This window comes from Schistocerca cancellata, chromosome 2, assembly GCF_023864275.1.
Source record: "Schistocerca cancellata isolate TAMUIC-IGC-003103 chromosome 2, iqSchCanc2.1, whole genome shotgun sequence".
In the NCBI taxonomy this organism is placed as follows: domain Eukaryota; kingdom Metazoa; phylum Arthropoda; class Insecta; order Orthoptera; family Acrididae; genus Schistocerca; species Schistocerca cancellata.
The window spans coordinates 695,996,166-696,011,234 of NC_064627.1; the positions used below are offsets into that span (position 1 = coordinate 695,996,166).

At 45.3% G+C, this 15,069-nt stretch overlaps 1 protein-coding gene across 1 annotated transcript in view; it reads right to left on the minus strand.

The window, feature by feature from the left end:
* Positions 1 to 15,069, minus strand: part of LOC126162469 (calpain-9-like) — a 1,012,451-nt gene that overhangs the window by 388,094 nt on the left and 609,288 nt on the right. The window lies entirely within an intron of this gene.

The window sequence follows — 15,069 nt, forward strand, 5'->3', positions numbered from 1 at the left end:
CCATGACCGACGGCGCGTAGGGTCGGACAGGAGGAGAAACAGAGAAAGAGCACGTGTTTCGACAGTCATTTCTTGCGTGCTCTTGTTCGGGTATTAGCGTGACAGCGGGTCTGACAGTCGCGGGGCCCGAGCCCACCAGCCCGTGGAGCGGCCGCTGGCGCACGCGTCGCTTTGCGGGACACAGAGCGGGCTGCGTGCGCGGTGTGGGCCAGCGGGCACAGTGGACAGTGGACAGTGGACAGCGGTGGACGGTGCGAGATTTCATAACAGTGGAATTACGTGTGAAGGGTGTTTCATGATGGTATTCCTCACGTGATTGGAATAAAAAAAAAGATCGATTTAACTACTTCTTTTCGACGTATTTTACAACACCTGCATCTCCCCGAACAGCAGACAATTATGAGCAAGAGAGATCTAACAAAATAAAACTGATTTTTTTATAAATAAATATACCTTACGCTATGTAATGGAATTTCTTGGCGTGAGATCCTTCCTTCCCAGCATAGAGCCACCAACTTCCAGGTAGGAGAGGGGGAGGATAGGGTTGCGAGGTTTACCAGAGGGGAGGGGTTAATTAATTGATCAATTTAAGTATGTAGTTAATCAAATTCATAGAGTGAGAAGGGGCTATTTCAATGACTCAGACCTGAAACTGTACCTGTATCAGCGAAAGGGGATGGGGGAGGGTTGGAGGTTTCCTAAGGGGTTAGGGGGAGGAGGGGGAGTGCAGAGGGAGGGGGACAATAGGTCAAGGACCTGTCAATCAAAGGAGAAAAATAGGTTTGCCCCTGAGAGTTTACTTGCTCCTGAATGTAGGCAACCAGCACTAACAAAATGCAACAGCAGCCGTGTTGCCCTGAAATTAATTCCACAACTACCGTTTTAACACATAAAAATTCTTGTGTACATTATTGTGTAAAATAAGTAATAGTCAACATGACATAAAAATACTAAAAAAAATTAAACCTCGAACTGAATGTGATTCTTGGTTAAAAACAATGATTTACTCAGTATGTTAAACAGAAAACTAGGCCAACTTAAAGTTGATTTTTTTTTCTTGCAGTTCTGGATATTTGTTCTCATAAACTGTTCTCCATATGTTCTCATCTGAAAAATTAGCTTGATTTGTAGCTCCACTTCTCTTTTTCCTGGAACAAACTCTGCAATGTATGTGGCTATTCGGTTGCATTTACATTGCAAGTAAAGGTATTAACGGAAAAGGAATCACTGACATAATAATATTACACTGTAGAAATGACTCACAAATTGAACTGTAAGTAACTGAAAGGAGTTAAATAAGTCAGTTTCAGCGTCACCTGCAGTTCTTTTCTCTGTATTTGGAAGATATAAAAGTGACTCCATCTGCAGATAACGATACATAGAAACGAGTTCAGCCTTCAACGACTTTACAGATGCTCTCGTTTCCCCACCCTTTTGACAGTAACGAGCAGCACAGTAATTATATCCAAAGGGACAAGTGTTTTGTATTTTTCTATACACTCATAATATTGGAACTACTTGGATGCTTCTTTATAAATGGAATTATGTACATTTATATGGGAGCCACATACTTTCTTATGAGCAGCGGAATCAAGCGATGTAGTGATGTGTCGCTTGTGACATCGCTCGCGAATATAACATATTAAGTATGAAAGATAAAATACTACGGCAGATATGTTGTCATTGAGAAAACCCTGCCGATGTTTGTTCCCCTGCGAAGAAGTTAAGCTCTGTGCTCAGCCCGATAACCGAAACCTGTGTAAAGTCGGTCGCTCCAATTTCAAACGAGTAAATGGGAAGAATGTGGCACTCTCGTTTTCCACTGATCCCCAGAGATATCTGATTTGGGAACGGTGGAAGACTATTGAAAATAGGTGGGAGGTGATTACTAGTTCCGGCATTGTCTCTAAATTAAGTGAAACCTTCAGAATATTTTTGGCGGAACGGTAAAGGAACTCTTATGTAACTGGAACGTACCTGTTCTTTTGACTAATTGCGAGAGTAGTTTTACAATTAAAATATTCCACTTAATTAGCTGTTTTGCTGAAAGAAGACACCTGGTCAGAAGTAGTTCTGTACTATTCGATGTATCTGAAATAGGTTCTTGCTGTAGCACAGTAAACATTCGAAATAACTGAAACATTAATATCATATATGTTTAGAACACATTTTACGCAAGTATTGTGTTTGTCTTGAACGCATGTTAGTCATTAACCAACTTCTTGTTCGGCAGGCTCATTTACGTAACGCGTCTAATTAACACAGTTTTCCTGTATTCGTGGTCTATTGGCACTAAAAAACGACGCAGGAGTTATTAGTGGCTAGAGTGGTTCTTCTTGCTGGCATTCAAGGACAGATTGCGTAAACTTATATTGATTTTTTTTTTTTACTTTTTATCGACCTTCCACTTGCGACCCATGTGGTTCCATTTGTACTATGTTTCCAAGTAATTTACGCTCATGAAAGTAAATACGACGCTAAGTGATTTATGTTCAACAAGAAAGCAAGGAAGCTATTATAAAATACGTAGAAATCAGTCATTTAACTTTGTAACGAAGCATGCCACACTTTCCAGAGGAAAGGAATTCTTGATGTCCTTTGCTCATATATTGAAACTGAGATCTCGGAATAACCGAAATGCAAAACATGGCGCAAGTGGGATTCCTTGTCGCCCGATTGAAAAGGAAATATAAGACATTTCTCTCTCGCTGTCCTCCTGACGAAAGGAACGCTGTACCAAACAGTAGTTATGCCTGAGATATTTTTGGATCCTGTGGAGCAGAACACCAGTAAGAAGTTATACCTTTACACCGAAACAGGACCTTCATTTTGCGGACTGTACCTCTCGTATTGTGCTAGCAGAGAATGCCTAGGGACTGAGATACATCTTCAACTTTCCATTAGTTTATCTCCATTCCTTCTAGGCTGTCCTCCACATACTTTCATCCGGAGCCGCTAGTCCAGCACCGTAATCGGGGAGGCTATGTGTACTTTGGTAGCTATGAAGGGAAACTAGTAACAGTTTTGGGCAAGTCTATGAGGCGTGTTCTCAAAACACAGTTGATGTCACACTGCCTGCAAGAAGGAGCAATCTGTTTTTGCAGTTACGATACGGAACAAAGCTGCAACTAGTCATGAATGTTTGAAATTTTTGTTTACCTTACAATCTCAGTTTTTATGACATACTATTTACAATCAGTATTTGATCATCGTCAGATCTACGTAGTAGCGAAAGCCGCCAGTTGTTTCCATATGGATGTACACATCGGAATTCGATACAATAAAAATCAGAAAAAAGTATTTGAAACCTTCGTTACTGAGTTGGTAATTGCTGTTTTTGTTTAAAACTTATAGAGGAAAAATCCAACAACTGAAGTTGATAACCAATAAAAAAAATCCTTTTGTTAGATAAGCGATTCACATATCGATATAAGTCAATTTGCTGTTGTGTTCACTGGATCCTCGATGGCGATGTGTTGCTATCTACATCTACAGGATCACACTGCAATTCATAAATAGTTTCGCAGACAGTTCAAAGAACACTGACAGACTACTTCTCGACCGTTCCACGCTCGATTAGCACGAAGGAAAAAATAATTACTTTAATAAAAATAAATTTTCAATATAACACGTTTTTATATATGGCTAAAAAGTATAAAGTAATTTCTCTTAGCCCCATACAACTCCTAAACCCATGCAGATAGTTCTGAAAGTTGCGACGTGAATTATAATAGCTACGAAAATACACTCCTGGAAATGGAAAAAAGAACACATTGACACCGGTGTGTCAGACCCACCATACTTGCTCCGGACACTGCGCGAGGGCTGTACAAGCAATGATCACACGCACGGCACAGCGGACACACCAGGAACCGCGGTGTTGGCCGTCGAATGGCGCTAGCTGCGCAGCATTTGTGCACCGCCGCCGTCAGTGTCAGCCAGTTTGCCGTGGCATACGGAGCTCCATCGCAGTCTTTTAACACTGGTAGCATGCCGCGACAGCGTGGACGTGAACCGTATGCGCAGTTGACGGACTTTGAGCGAGGGCGTATAGTGGGCATGCGGGAGGCCGGGTGGACGTACCGACGAATTGCTCAACACGTGGGGCGTGAGGTCTCCACAGTACATCGATGTTGTCACCAGTGGTCGGCGGAAGGTGCACGTGCCCGTCGACCTGGTACCGGACCGCAGCGACGCACGGATGCACGCCAAGACCGTAGGATCCTACGCAGTGCCGTAGGGGACCGCACCGCCACTTCCCAGCAAATTAGGGACACTGTTGCTCCTGGGGTATCGGCGAGGACCATTCGCAACCGTCTCCATGAAGCTGGGCTACGGTCCCGCACACCGTTAGGCCGTCTTCCGCTCACGCCCCAACATCGTGCAGCCCGCCTCCAGTGGTGTCGCGACAGGCGTGAATGGAGGGACGAATGGAGACGTGTCGTCTTCAGCGATGAGAGTCGCTTCTGCCTTGGTGCCAATGATGGTCGTATGCGTGTTTGGCGCCGTGCAGGTGAGCGCCACAATCAGGACTGCATACGACCGAGGCACACAGGGCCAACACCCGGCATCATGGTGTGGGGAGCGATCTCCTACACTGGCCGTACACCACTGGTGATCGTCGAGGGGACACTGAATAGTGCACGGTACATCCAAACCGTCATCGAACCCATCGTTCTACCATTCCTAGACCGGCAAGGGAACTTGCTGTTCCAACAGGACAATGCACGTCCGCATGTATCCCGTGCCACCCAACGTGCTCTAGAAGGTGTAAGTCAACTACCCTGGCCAGCAAGATCTCCGGATCTGTCCCCCATTGAGCATGTTTGGGACTGGATGAAGCGTCGTCTCACGCGGTCTGCACGTCCAGCACGAACGCTGGTCCACCTCAGGCGCCAGGTGGAAATGGCATGGCAAGCCGTTCCACAGGACTACATCCAGCATCTCTACGATCGTCTCCATGGGAGAATAGCAGCCTGCATTGCTGCGAAAGGTGGATATACACTGTACTAGTGCCGACATTGTTCATGCTCTGTCGCCTGTGTCTATGTGCCTGTGGTTCTGTCAGTGTGATCATGTGATGTATCTGACCCCAGGAATGTGTCAATAAAGTTTCCCCTTCCTGGGACAATGAATTCACGGTGTTCTTATTTCAGTTTCCAGGAGTGTAATTGTAGCATCTGTAACGAAAAATGTGAGACACATGGAATAGTTAGGAGGTTAACTATTCATCCATCAGTTACGTATTGCCAGCGCCCCACGCTCTACGTTTGTAATTAATCTTACATGTATTTTCATAGGTATGAAAAATTGAAAATCACAAATTTTCAACCTGTCAGAACGGGGTTAGGAATCTGTATAGGGATAGAAGGAATTTTTTTATGCTTTTTAATCCGACCATGTTGCATTAAACATTTATTTTCATTTAAATAATTATTTTCTGCTTTTTGGCCTTGTGTGTGTGTGAAACTTCCCAGGCGATTCAAAAATATCTTAATGTGATTGCAAAAGAATATGTGGTGAATTTCAAATATGTTTTAGTTTCTCAACCAAGATATTGATTGTTCCCATGTGTATCTCGCGGAAAGAACGTGAGCTTAAAAATTAGAGAGTTTGAGCTCACACCATGGTTTAACACGTTCTTCCCACAAACCACTCGCGGGTGGAACAGGAAAAGGGTGAAACGGCGCCGGCCAGAGTGGCCGAGCGGTGCTAGGCGCTACAGTCTGGAACCGCGTGACCGCTACGGTCGCAGGTTCCAATCCTGCCTCGGGCATGGATGTGTATGATGTCCGTAGGTTAGTTAGGTTTAAGTAGTTCTAAGTTCTAGGGGACTGATGACCTCAGAAGTTATGTCCCATAGTGCTCAGAGCCATTTGAACCATTTTTTGATGAAACGGCAGTAGTACACAAAGTAACCTCCATTACACAACACACAATAGTAGTAGTAGTAGTACAGTATTCTGCCTTACGGCAGGTCTTGTCATGGGTTAAGCCTCTTCCACTTTTGTCTGTCCATAGCCAGTCTTTTTATTTCTGAATATTTGCCTCCTTTGATATTGTCCAGCATTTGACACCTTCTTTTTCCTCGTCCCCTTTTTCCCTCCACCATTCCTTCTAATCCTTCCTTCAAGAACAGTCACTCCTCAAATAATGTCCAATCCAGTTCCGTTTTCTCTTTCTCATGACTTTCAGCATGTTTCTTTCTTATCCAACTCTTCTGAATACTTCTTCATTCCTTACTCGGTCTTCCCATTTCACTTTTTCCATTCTTCTCTATATCCACATCTCTAGCGCCTCCAGTCTTCTTTTATCTTACTTTCTCAATGTCCAGAAAGCGACTAAATATTGCATTTACATTCAGTTTTGAGGTATGTTCAAAATTTCATTTCGCTAGTTCATCGGAAAGTTAATTCGAAACCAGCTGCTAATTTGTACAGAACAGACAGACATAACTCCTAAGTCTTTCCATGTTTGCTCAGATTTCACTTATTTTCTTGCGACTGTCATTTATCCGTGTATAGGTGGGAGTCAACGAAATATTTTCTCACTTGTAGGAGAGAAGTGGTGATTGAAATTTCATGAACAGGTGTCCCTGCAACGAAAAGTCGCCTTTGTTTTAATGACCGCCACCGCAATTCGCTCATCAGCTGCAGAGGATCGCCGCTTGGCGCACGGAATGGCAATAATTCTCCTTCAACGCAAACAAATGTAACGCATTAGGAATACATGCGCAAAAAGACCCTTTACTCTATGATTATACGATTACAGAACAGTCAATGGAATCATCACATTCCATAAAATATCTAGGAGGTGGGTACGGATCGATCTGACCACTTGAAATTAATCGCGAATAAGGCAAATGGCAGACTGACTTCACCGGAAAAATTCTCAGGAAATGTAATCCATCGACAAAGCAAGTAGGGTACAAAACTATCGTTCATGCAATACCTTAGTAATGCTAGTCAGTGTGGGATCCGTACCACAGGTCCATCTAGTAAACGGTTCACTTAGTAATCGCGTTACCGTCATAGAGGAGCTCAGCCAACTCTAATTGCAGACGTTGCAAGAGAGGCGTTCTGCATCGAAGTGGTCCACTATTGAAATTCCGAGAGCGTACGTTCCTACAATAGTTAACCAATATTTTGCTTCCTTCTACGTATATCTCGCGAAAAGACCATGAAGGTAAAATTAGAGAGACTCGAGCCCACACCGTGGCTTACATTAATCGTTCTTCCCGCGGGCTCGCGACCGGAACAGGAACAACGGGAAGTCATACTGATACACGAAGCACCCTCCGCCACACACCAAAAGGTGGCTTGCGGAGCATGTATGTAGATCATATCCGTGATACTCTTTCCTCTCTTTTTCGATAACACAAAGTGAGCTGTCGTTGTTTCAACATTTTCGCTGTCTGCCGTCAATCGTGTCTGATAATGATGCCCACCACGGAGCAATATTCCAGGAAAGGACGGACGAGAGTGGTGTAGACAGTCTCGTTAGCAGGTTTGCTGCATTTTCTAAGTGTTCTGACAATACAGCCAAGACTCTGGTTCGCCTTCACCACAAACTTTGAACCGTGGTGGTTCCAAATTAAGTTGTTCGTAATTGTAATCTTAGCAGATGTTGTAAATACCGCTACAGTTGTAAGGTTCTTTTATTTAGGACACGACCGGCTTCGGGCTATTAGACGCCCATCTTCAGGTCTTATTTTGAAAATAGCAGAAGATATTTTTTACACGCAGTAATACAAATAATAACAAAAGAAAGTGCCATAAAATATTTTAGAAACCACCTGTCGGGTTGGGTGCTGTAAAACCTAAGTCAATGGCAAAGTGATACCAGACAGTACAGTGGACGACTGCTTCGGTAAAGAAATACCCAATGAATAGCAGGACCCTTACAGTTCGTGCTGTGAGCCCGAGCGCCGCGGTGGACGATCACAGGAGACGGTGTTTTACCAGCGAGCGCAGAGCGCGGAGTAGCGTACGAGAAGGGGGTTCAAATGGTTCAAATGGCTCTCAGCACTATGGGACTTAACAGCTGAAGTCATCAGTCCCCTAGAACTTAGGACCACTTAAACCTAACTAACCTAAGGACATCACACACATCCATGCCCTAGGCAGGATTTGAAGATTCGAACCTGCGACCGTACCGGTCGCGCGGTTCCAGACTGACGCGCCTAGAACCGCTTGGTCACAACAGGCCGGCACGCGATGGGAGGGGGGGGGGGGGGGGGACGAAGGAACTGGTAAACCAGAGTGGCAAAGGTATTGACATCTGTTGACGGGAAGAAGAACGCGGAGCCACTAACCCGGCCGTAGTGATTTACATTTAAAATGAAAAAACGAAAAAAAAGACATTACGCAGAAAGTTATATAAAATCGCTAAAAGTGAATTATAAGGAGTGAATGAACACACTGAATAAGGCAGCGCAGAATTGCAGTGAGTCAATGGGAGCCGGCGGCGTAAAATGTATGTATAACCCGTAAAACGTAATGAAACTTTTCCCTTTTTTATTTTATATTTTAATGGAGGTATATATGGCGACGTGGAATCTCACAACTGTAACGGTATTTCCAATGTCTGCTAAAATGCTCATTTTCGGCTGTTCCTCTGACAGGATTGTTGGTGTAATCCCTAGGTATTTAGTAGATTCGACGACCTTCACATTTGTGTGATTCGTCGTGTAACCGAAATTTGATAGACTTTCTTTAATACTAGTGTGGAAGTCTTCACACTTTTTATTGTTTAGGATCGATTGCGGCTTTTTTGTCTAACTCATTTTTCAACCCTCTTTACTAGACAGGAAACTATCTAACGGGAAACATTTCTATATTTGACACTACTTTTTCAGTGTGTCCTGCACGTTTCACACGCATAATCGCAGTAGGTATCTTTAAACCATCGAAGTATAGAGTTCGTAAGCAGGAACATGGACTTTTTATGCAATCGCCTCGCGATATATAGTGAACGCGAAGCTGCATGGCTGTATCAAAACAGACAAGACGGCCGAAACAGTTATTGCGTTACTGAAACAGGGTCCGTAGCACTACAAACGATGGACCCATTTGCTCGTATGTGTGCCCAGGAAAGGGGCATTATGCAGGCATTTGATAGAGATGGAATAACCAGCTTCCACAACCGGCACCTCAAGATGTATGAAGGTTGATGTATGGGCAGAAATCGTAGTGACAGTCTGGTTCAAATGGCTCTGAGCACTATGGGACTCAACTGCGGTGGTCATAAGTCCCCTAGAACTTAGAACTACTTAAACCTAACTAACCTAAGGACAACACACAACACCCAGCCATCACGAGGACAGTCTGGTGTGAGCTTCTGTTGTCCCGGCACTTTTTATAGTTGCCACCTCCATGGACTGTTCTCTATTTGCTAGACGATGTGCTCGTGAAGATGAGAGGGAGCGTGTGGGCTACGCTTGTTGACATTGCGCCACATGTTAGTTACGTTTTTCAACGTGTGCTGGAAGACGATCGCAGTGCTTTGTATTATTGTGTGTCGAGTCATTTAATGCAACTTACGCAGGCAACAGACGCTCCTGAAGCGGAGAGGTGTAATCTGCGTCTCATGAAAACCTGCTTTTGGTGTTTTGATGTAATTAGCCCGAAAACTTAATGAAGAAATCGGATTTAGATCGTATTTGTGGTTAATAGTCAGTCCTTACTCGATTTTTAACTCATTTCAAATTAGGTACGGTCTTCAGAAAATAAGATATACTCGTATAAGTCGTGTTGTCTTCTTTGATTTTCGGCCTCTTTTTCTGCTGTTGCACATATACACGTTTTATAGGTTCATTGCCGTCGTTAGTAACTGCAATAAAAGTCTTATTAAGACCAGACGCTAAGACCATTGCACAAGAAGAGCGGCCAATTACCAGAACGAGTACAGGGTCCGGGTTTCCTGCAGACACACTTCTCCTGTTGTATGGATAACGGTGAGTGACTGAAATGACGTCGCAACTGAAAACGTACTTTATAGTTGAATTTCGCAGGGGAGTGCGATTCTTGTGAGCAAAACGTCTAAATTTCACACGTTTCTCGGTGTAATTCTGAAGGTGTATCGATCAAATCAAAACTCGCATCCAGCCGAAGTGAAATGGTGCCATCAATATAACCAGTGCCGCGTAGACGTGGATGATTCTGATCGAAAAGGAAGACCGTCGACATCGATCACAGAGGACGATGTCCAGGCAATCGAGGAAGAACATCTGCCAGGTAATAGATTTACCAACGATGAGGACGTCCACATAGGAGCCCTGGAATGGTTCCGGGATGATGGAGCGGATTTCTGTCGCGGAGGAACTGGATGATTGGTAAAACGTTCCGACCTTCGTTTACTGAGACTTGAGATTGTTGAAAAATAGTGCCCTGTATCCGTGCCACTTTTATGTGCAGTGCAACATTCAATAACAGTTACTTGGCCTGCTGTAATAATGTATTTATGAAGTTCCCCTGTATGTTTGGACAATAGTATAGTACACTGTTTCAGATCATACGTACTCGTAATTGCATAACCGTGAGTTTGAAATTAATGATACGCATCCTACCACGACACATGCCGGGAGTGTCCTACCTGTGGGCTACGGAATTTCCTGCACACTAACATGGGGTGTTCCGTCTTTTAAGACGCAGACAATAAACCACCTAATTGTTTAATTAAATAACTGTAACAACTTTCCTCGAATCAGCTGCGTGCGCGAGGTTCGTCGGTGGTCTGAATGCCAATTAACATCCTGTTCGTGCAACTGACATTTATAACGGACGCAGAAGGCAAAGGTTTTGTTACACTGGGAAGAGAAGAACTGTGATGCAAAACTACTTTCAGCATACTCGCTGTGGTCAAGGGCGTACTCTCAGAGGTACAGGGGTTGGTAAATGCCCGCCAGCCCTCTAGGCTGAAAATGTTTATCATCTTCGCAAACTGAGCTAGCATTCTACCCTGTCTCACAGCCACATTTATCAGTTCAATATTGCTTTGAGGAATGCCAAAATACACTCCTGGAAATTGAAATAAGAACACTGTGAATTCATTGTCCCAGGAAGAGGAAACTTTATTGACACATTCCTGGGGTCAGATACATCACATGATCACACTGACAGAACCACAGGCACATAGACACAGGCAACAGAGCATGCACAATGTCGGCACTAGTACAGTGTATATCCACCTTTCGCAGCAATGCAGGCTGCTAATCTCCCATGGAGACGATCGTAGAGATGCTGGATGTAGTCCTGTGGAACGGCTTGCCATGCCATTTCCACCTGGCGCCTCAGTTGGACCAGCGTTCGTGCTGGACGTGCAGACCGCGTGAGACGACGCTTCATCCAGTCCCAAACATGCTCAATGGGGGACAGATCCGGAGATCTTGCTGGCCAGGGTAGTTGACTTACACCTTCTAGAGCACGTTGGGTGGCACGGGATACATGCGGACGTGCATTGCCCTGTTGGAACAGCAAGTTACCTTGCCGGTCTAGGAATGGTAGAACGATGGGTTCGATGACGGTTTGGATGTACCGTGCACTATTCAGTGTCCCCTCGACGATCACCAGTGGTGTACGGCCAGTGTAGGAGATCGCTCCCCACACCATGATGCCGGGTGTTGGCCCTGTGTGCCTCGGTCGTATGCAGTCCTGATTGTGGCGCTCACCTGCACGGCGCCAAACACGCATACGACCATCATTGGCACCAAGGCAGAAGCGACTCTCATCGCTGAAGACGACACGTCTCCATTCGTCCCTCCATTCACGCCTGTCGCGACACCACTGGAGGCGGGCTGCACGATGTTGGGGCGTGAGCGGAAGACGGCCTAACGGTGTGCGGGACCGTAGCCCAGCTTCATGGAGACGGTTGCGAATGGTCCTCGCCGATACCCCAGGAGCAACAGTGTCCCTAATTTGCTGGGAAGTGGCGGTGCGGTCCCCTACGGCACTGCGTAGGATCCTACGGTCTTGGCGTGCATCCGTGCGTCGCTGCGGTCCGGTCCCAGGTCGACGGGCACGTGCACCTTCCGCCGACCACTGGCGACAACATCGATGTACTGTGGAGACCTCACGCCCCACTTGTTGAGCAATTCGGCGATACGTCCACCCGGCCTCCCGCATGCCCACTATACGCCCTCGCTCAAAGTCCGTCAACTGCACATACGGTTCACGTCCACGCTGTCGCGGCATGCTACCAGTGTTAAAGACTGCGATGGAGCTCCGTATGCCACGGCAAACTGGCTGACACTGACGGCGGCGGTGCACAAATGCTGCGCAGCTAGCGCCATTCGACGGCCAACACCGCGGTTCCTGGTGTGTCCGCTGTGCCGTGCGTGTGATCATTGCTTGTACAGCCCTCTCGCAGTGTCCGGAGCAAGTATGGTGGGTCTGACACACCGGTGTCAATGTGTTCTTTTTTCCATTTCCAGGAGTGTATGTAGTACACCCGCTCAGATAGTAAAGGGCGTTAACCTGCCTACCGGGATACAGGGAGGCAAAACTCAGCGAATCCGCCTCGCGGATTAACAACGAGATATGGTGAGCTGGCCAGCCTGCATGTGGTGTTTAGGCAGTTTCCCACATCCCACTGGGTGAATACCGGGCTGGTACCCACGTCCCGTCTCAGATACACCCTACACAGAGATTTAGAGAATTTTCCCACACTTGCACATCAAATTTGCTCTAGACGCAAATGGTTGGGGTACACAAAGATTTGAATAAGAGACTGATGACCGTATATGATTAGTTTCCTTAATCTTGTTATAATCAAAAAATGGTTCAAATGGCTCTAAGCATTATGGGACTTAACATCTATGGTCATCAGTCCCCTAGAACTTAAAACTACTTAAAGCTAACTAACCTAAGGACAGCACACAACACCCAGTCATCATGAGGCAGAGAAAATCCCTGGGAATCGAACCCTGGAACCCGGGCGCGGGAAGCGAGAACGCTTCCGCACGACCACGAGCTGCGGACTTATTATCACTATCATCATCATGATCATCATGAATATGTATGGGATATTGCAACTGTATCCAGAGTCATTTCTAAAATCTTAAAATTCTCCTTGTAACCGAAAATACTACAGGTGTCTGGGCTCTAAAAGTCTCAATAGCACTGTTCCTGCAGTTTGCAAAATTTGGTAAGTTACTGACCTCTGTCAAAACAGTCAAAGAATGTTAACATACATAGTGAATATTAGGATTTATCCGAAAGTTACATGCCTAAGTGCAAAATTACGTGAATAAGTTTCGTAAAATTTATACTCTCTCAGTTAAGAACACTTCAGATAGCAGACACACATCGCAAAATTGTAGAATTAGTATGTTTGATGATTAAGAAATACAGTTTTTTCAATTGCTTTGAGTTTTATTTTACAGGAAATTGTGCCCCGTTTCTTCCACCTTTCCCTTGTCCACGGAAACTTCCTGCCCCTTACTCCCCTTCTCCCACCCAGATTTGACTGTCGTGGCACTTTGCACTAAAATAATAGAAATAAAAAATTAACTCAAACGAGGCTGATCCTGCGAGAGCAGTAAAAGAGACATTAACGCGGTAGTCCCGTGGCCGTTATTAATGTGCTAATTTCATAACGTGGTCAAAATAAAGTGCGCAAAATATAATGCACCTGCTTCGTACTGCTTCGGTCTGCTTGCACGGTTGTGATAAGCAATGCGAAGCTCTCGCTTAAGGCTTGAAAATTATGTATGCAAGGAGCACGGCAAGTATCTTTCCCAAATCAGCCAGGACTGTGGGATTTTTATCTGTCGTCGTTTAGAGGCATAAAAATATGTTCGGGGCGAGGTGCGTGGCGGGATCCCGGTGCGCGCAGCAGAAATCAGATAACATCTGAGTAACGCAGGAGGCTGCGCGCGCCGCGCCGCCAATATCCCGGCCTCGAGCGGTCGCCCGCCTCGGAAATAAACAGCTTTATTAGGTGTTCTGCACCGCTACGGCCGCACCACGCTCTAGAGTTACCAGCCAGTGTAAAAAGCGGCGGGACGTATTTCAAAGCACCATTCAAAATATGCTTGTACTGAATAACTTGCGGACCATGAAACGTTCTGATAAAACTGTAGATTACAACCCGTCCCGTATTTTGTACTCGTTTTTCTCTACCGCGGAAGACAGAGGGGTAATTACATAAACTGCAGGCTATTTCGTGCTTTAATATTTGTGACATTCTATATTATATGGATTAACATTTAACATGGCTATTCGTCGCAGAGTGTTCGATTACTATCCTGAGGTTTAAATGAAGGTTAATTATCAGGGGAGTAAGAGCATGGGCAGCAGCGTATTCTACAAAAGCGATTCAGTAAAAACAAGATAACTGAGTAAATGACGATGTTCGCTAAAACAGCAGTATTGGTGAGAATAAAAGCACCTAATCACACATTCATCATGTTAGACCACCGAAATTAAACAGTGCATTGCCTCCAGCAACGTTTCTAGACCCACTTCCTTATTTTTATAACAACCGGCAGATGTTACAGCGCAGATTTAACTAGTCCTTAATTGTTCAGTAAAGTAACTGGACGCGAAATAAATGGTGAAACGTCATAGGAAGGAAGTTCTCTGTGGAACAACACGAAGGACCAGTTTCGTGATTTTACGGATATTCGCAAATGTACTACACAGTAGCGTTGATTCGCCGACAGGGCAATAATGGGCACTGTACGGTCCCAGGTGTGTTCCATCGAGTTCAGATCACGCAAATTTTGTGGGCAAGACATCGACGTGTGATCACCCTCATGCTCCTCATACCACTGTAGTACAATTCTGGTCCTGTGACAAGGACAATTCCTCTGCCGGGAGATCCCATCGCCATTAGAGAAGACATCAAGCATGGAGCGAAGAAAATGGTACATACAAATGTCAAATTACAATGAAAAGAACACCCTTAGCTGCTTACAGGCGTTCACATACGTCAACGGGGACAGATGAAAATGTGTGCCCCGACCGGGTCTCGAACCCGGGATCTCCTATTTACGTGGCAGACGTTCCATCCATCTGAACCACCGAGGACACAGAGGATAGCGCGACTGTAGGGATTTATCTCTGGCAC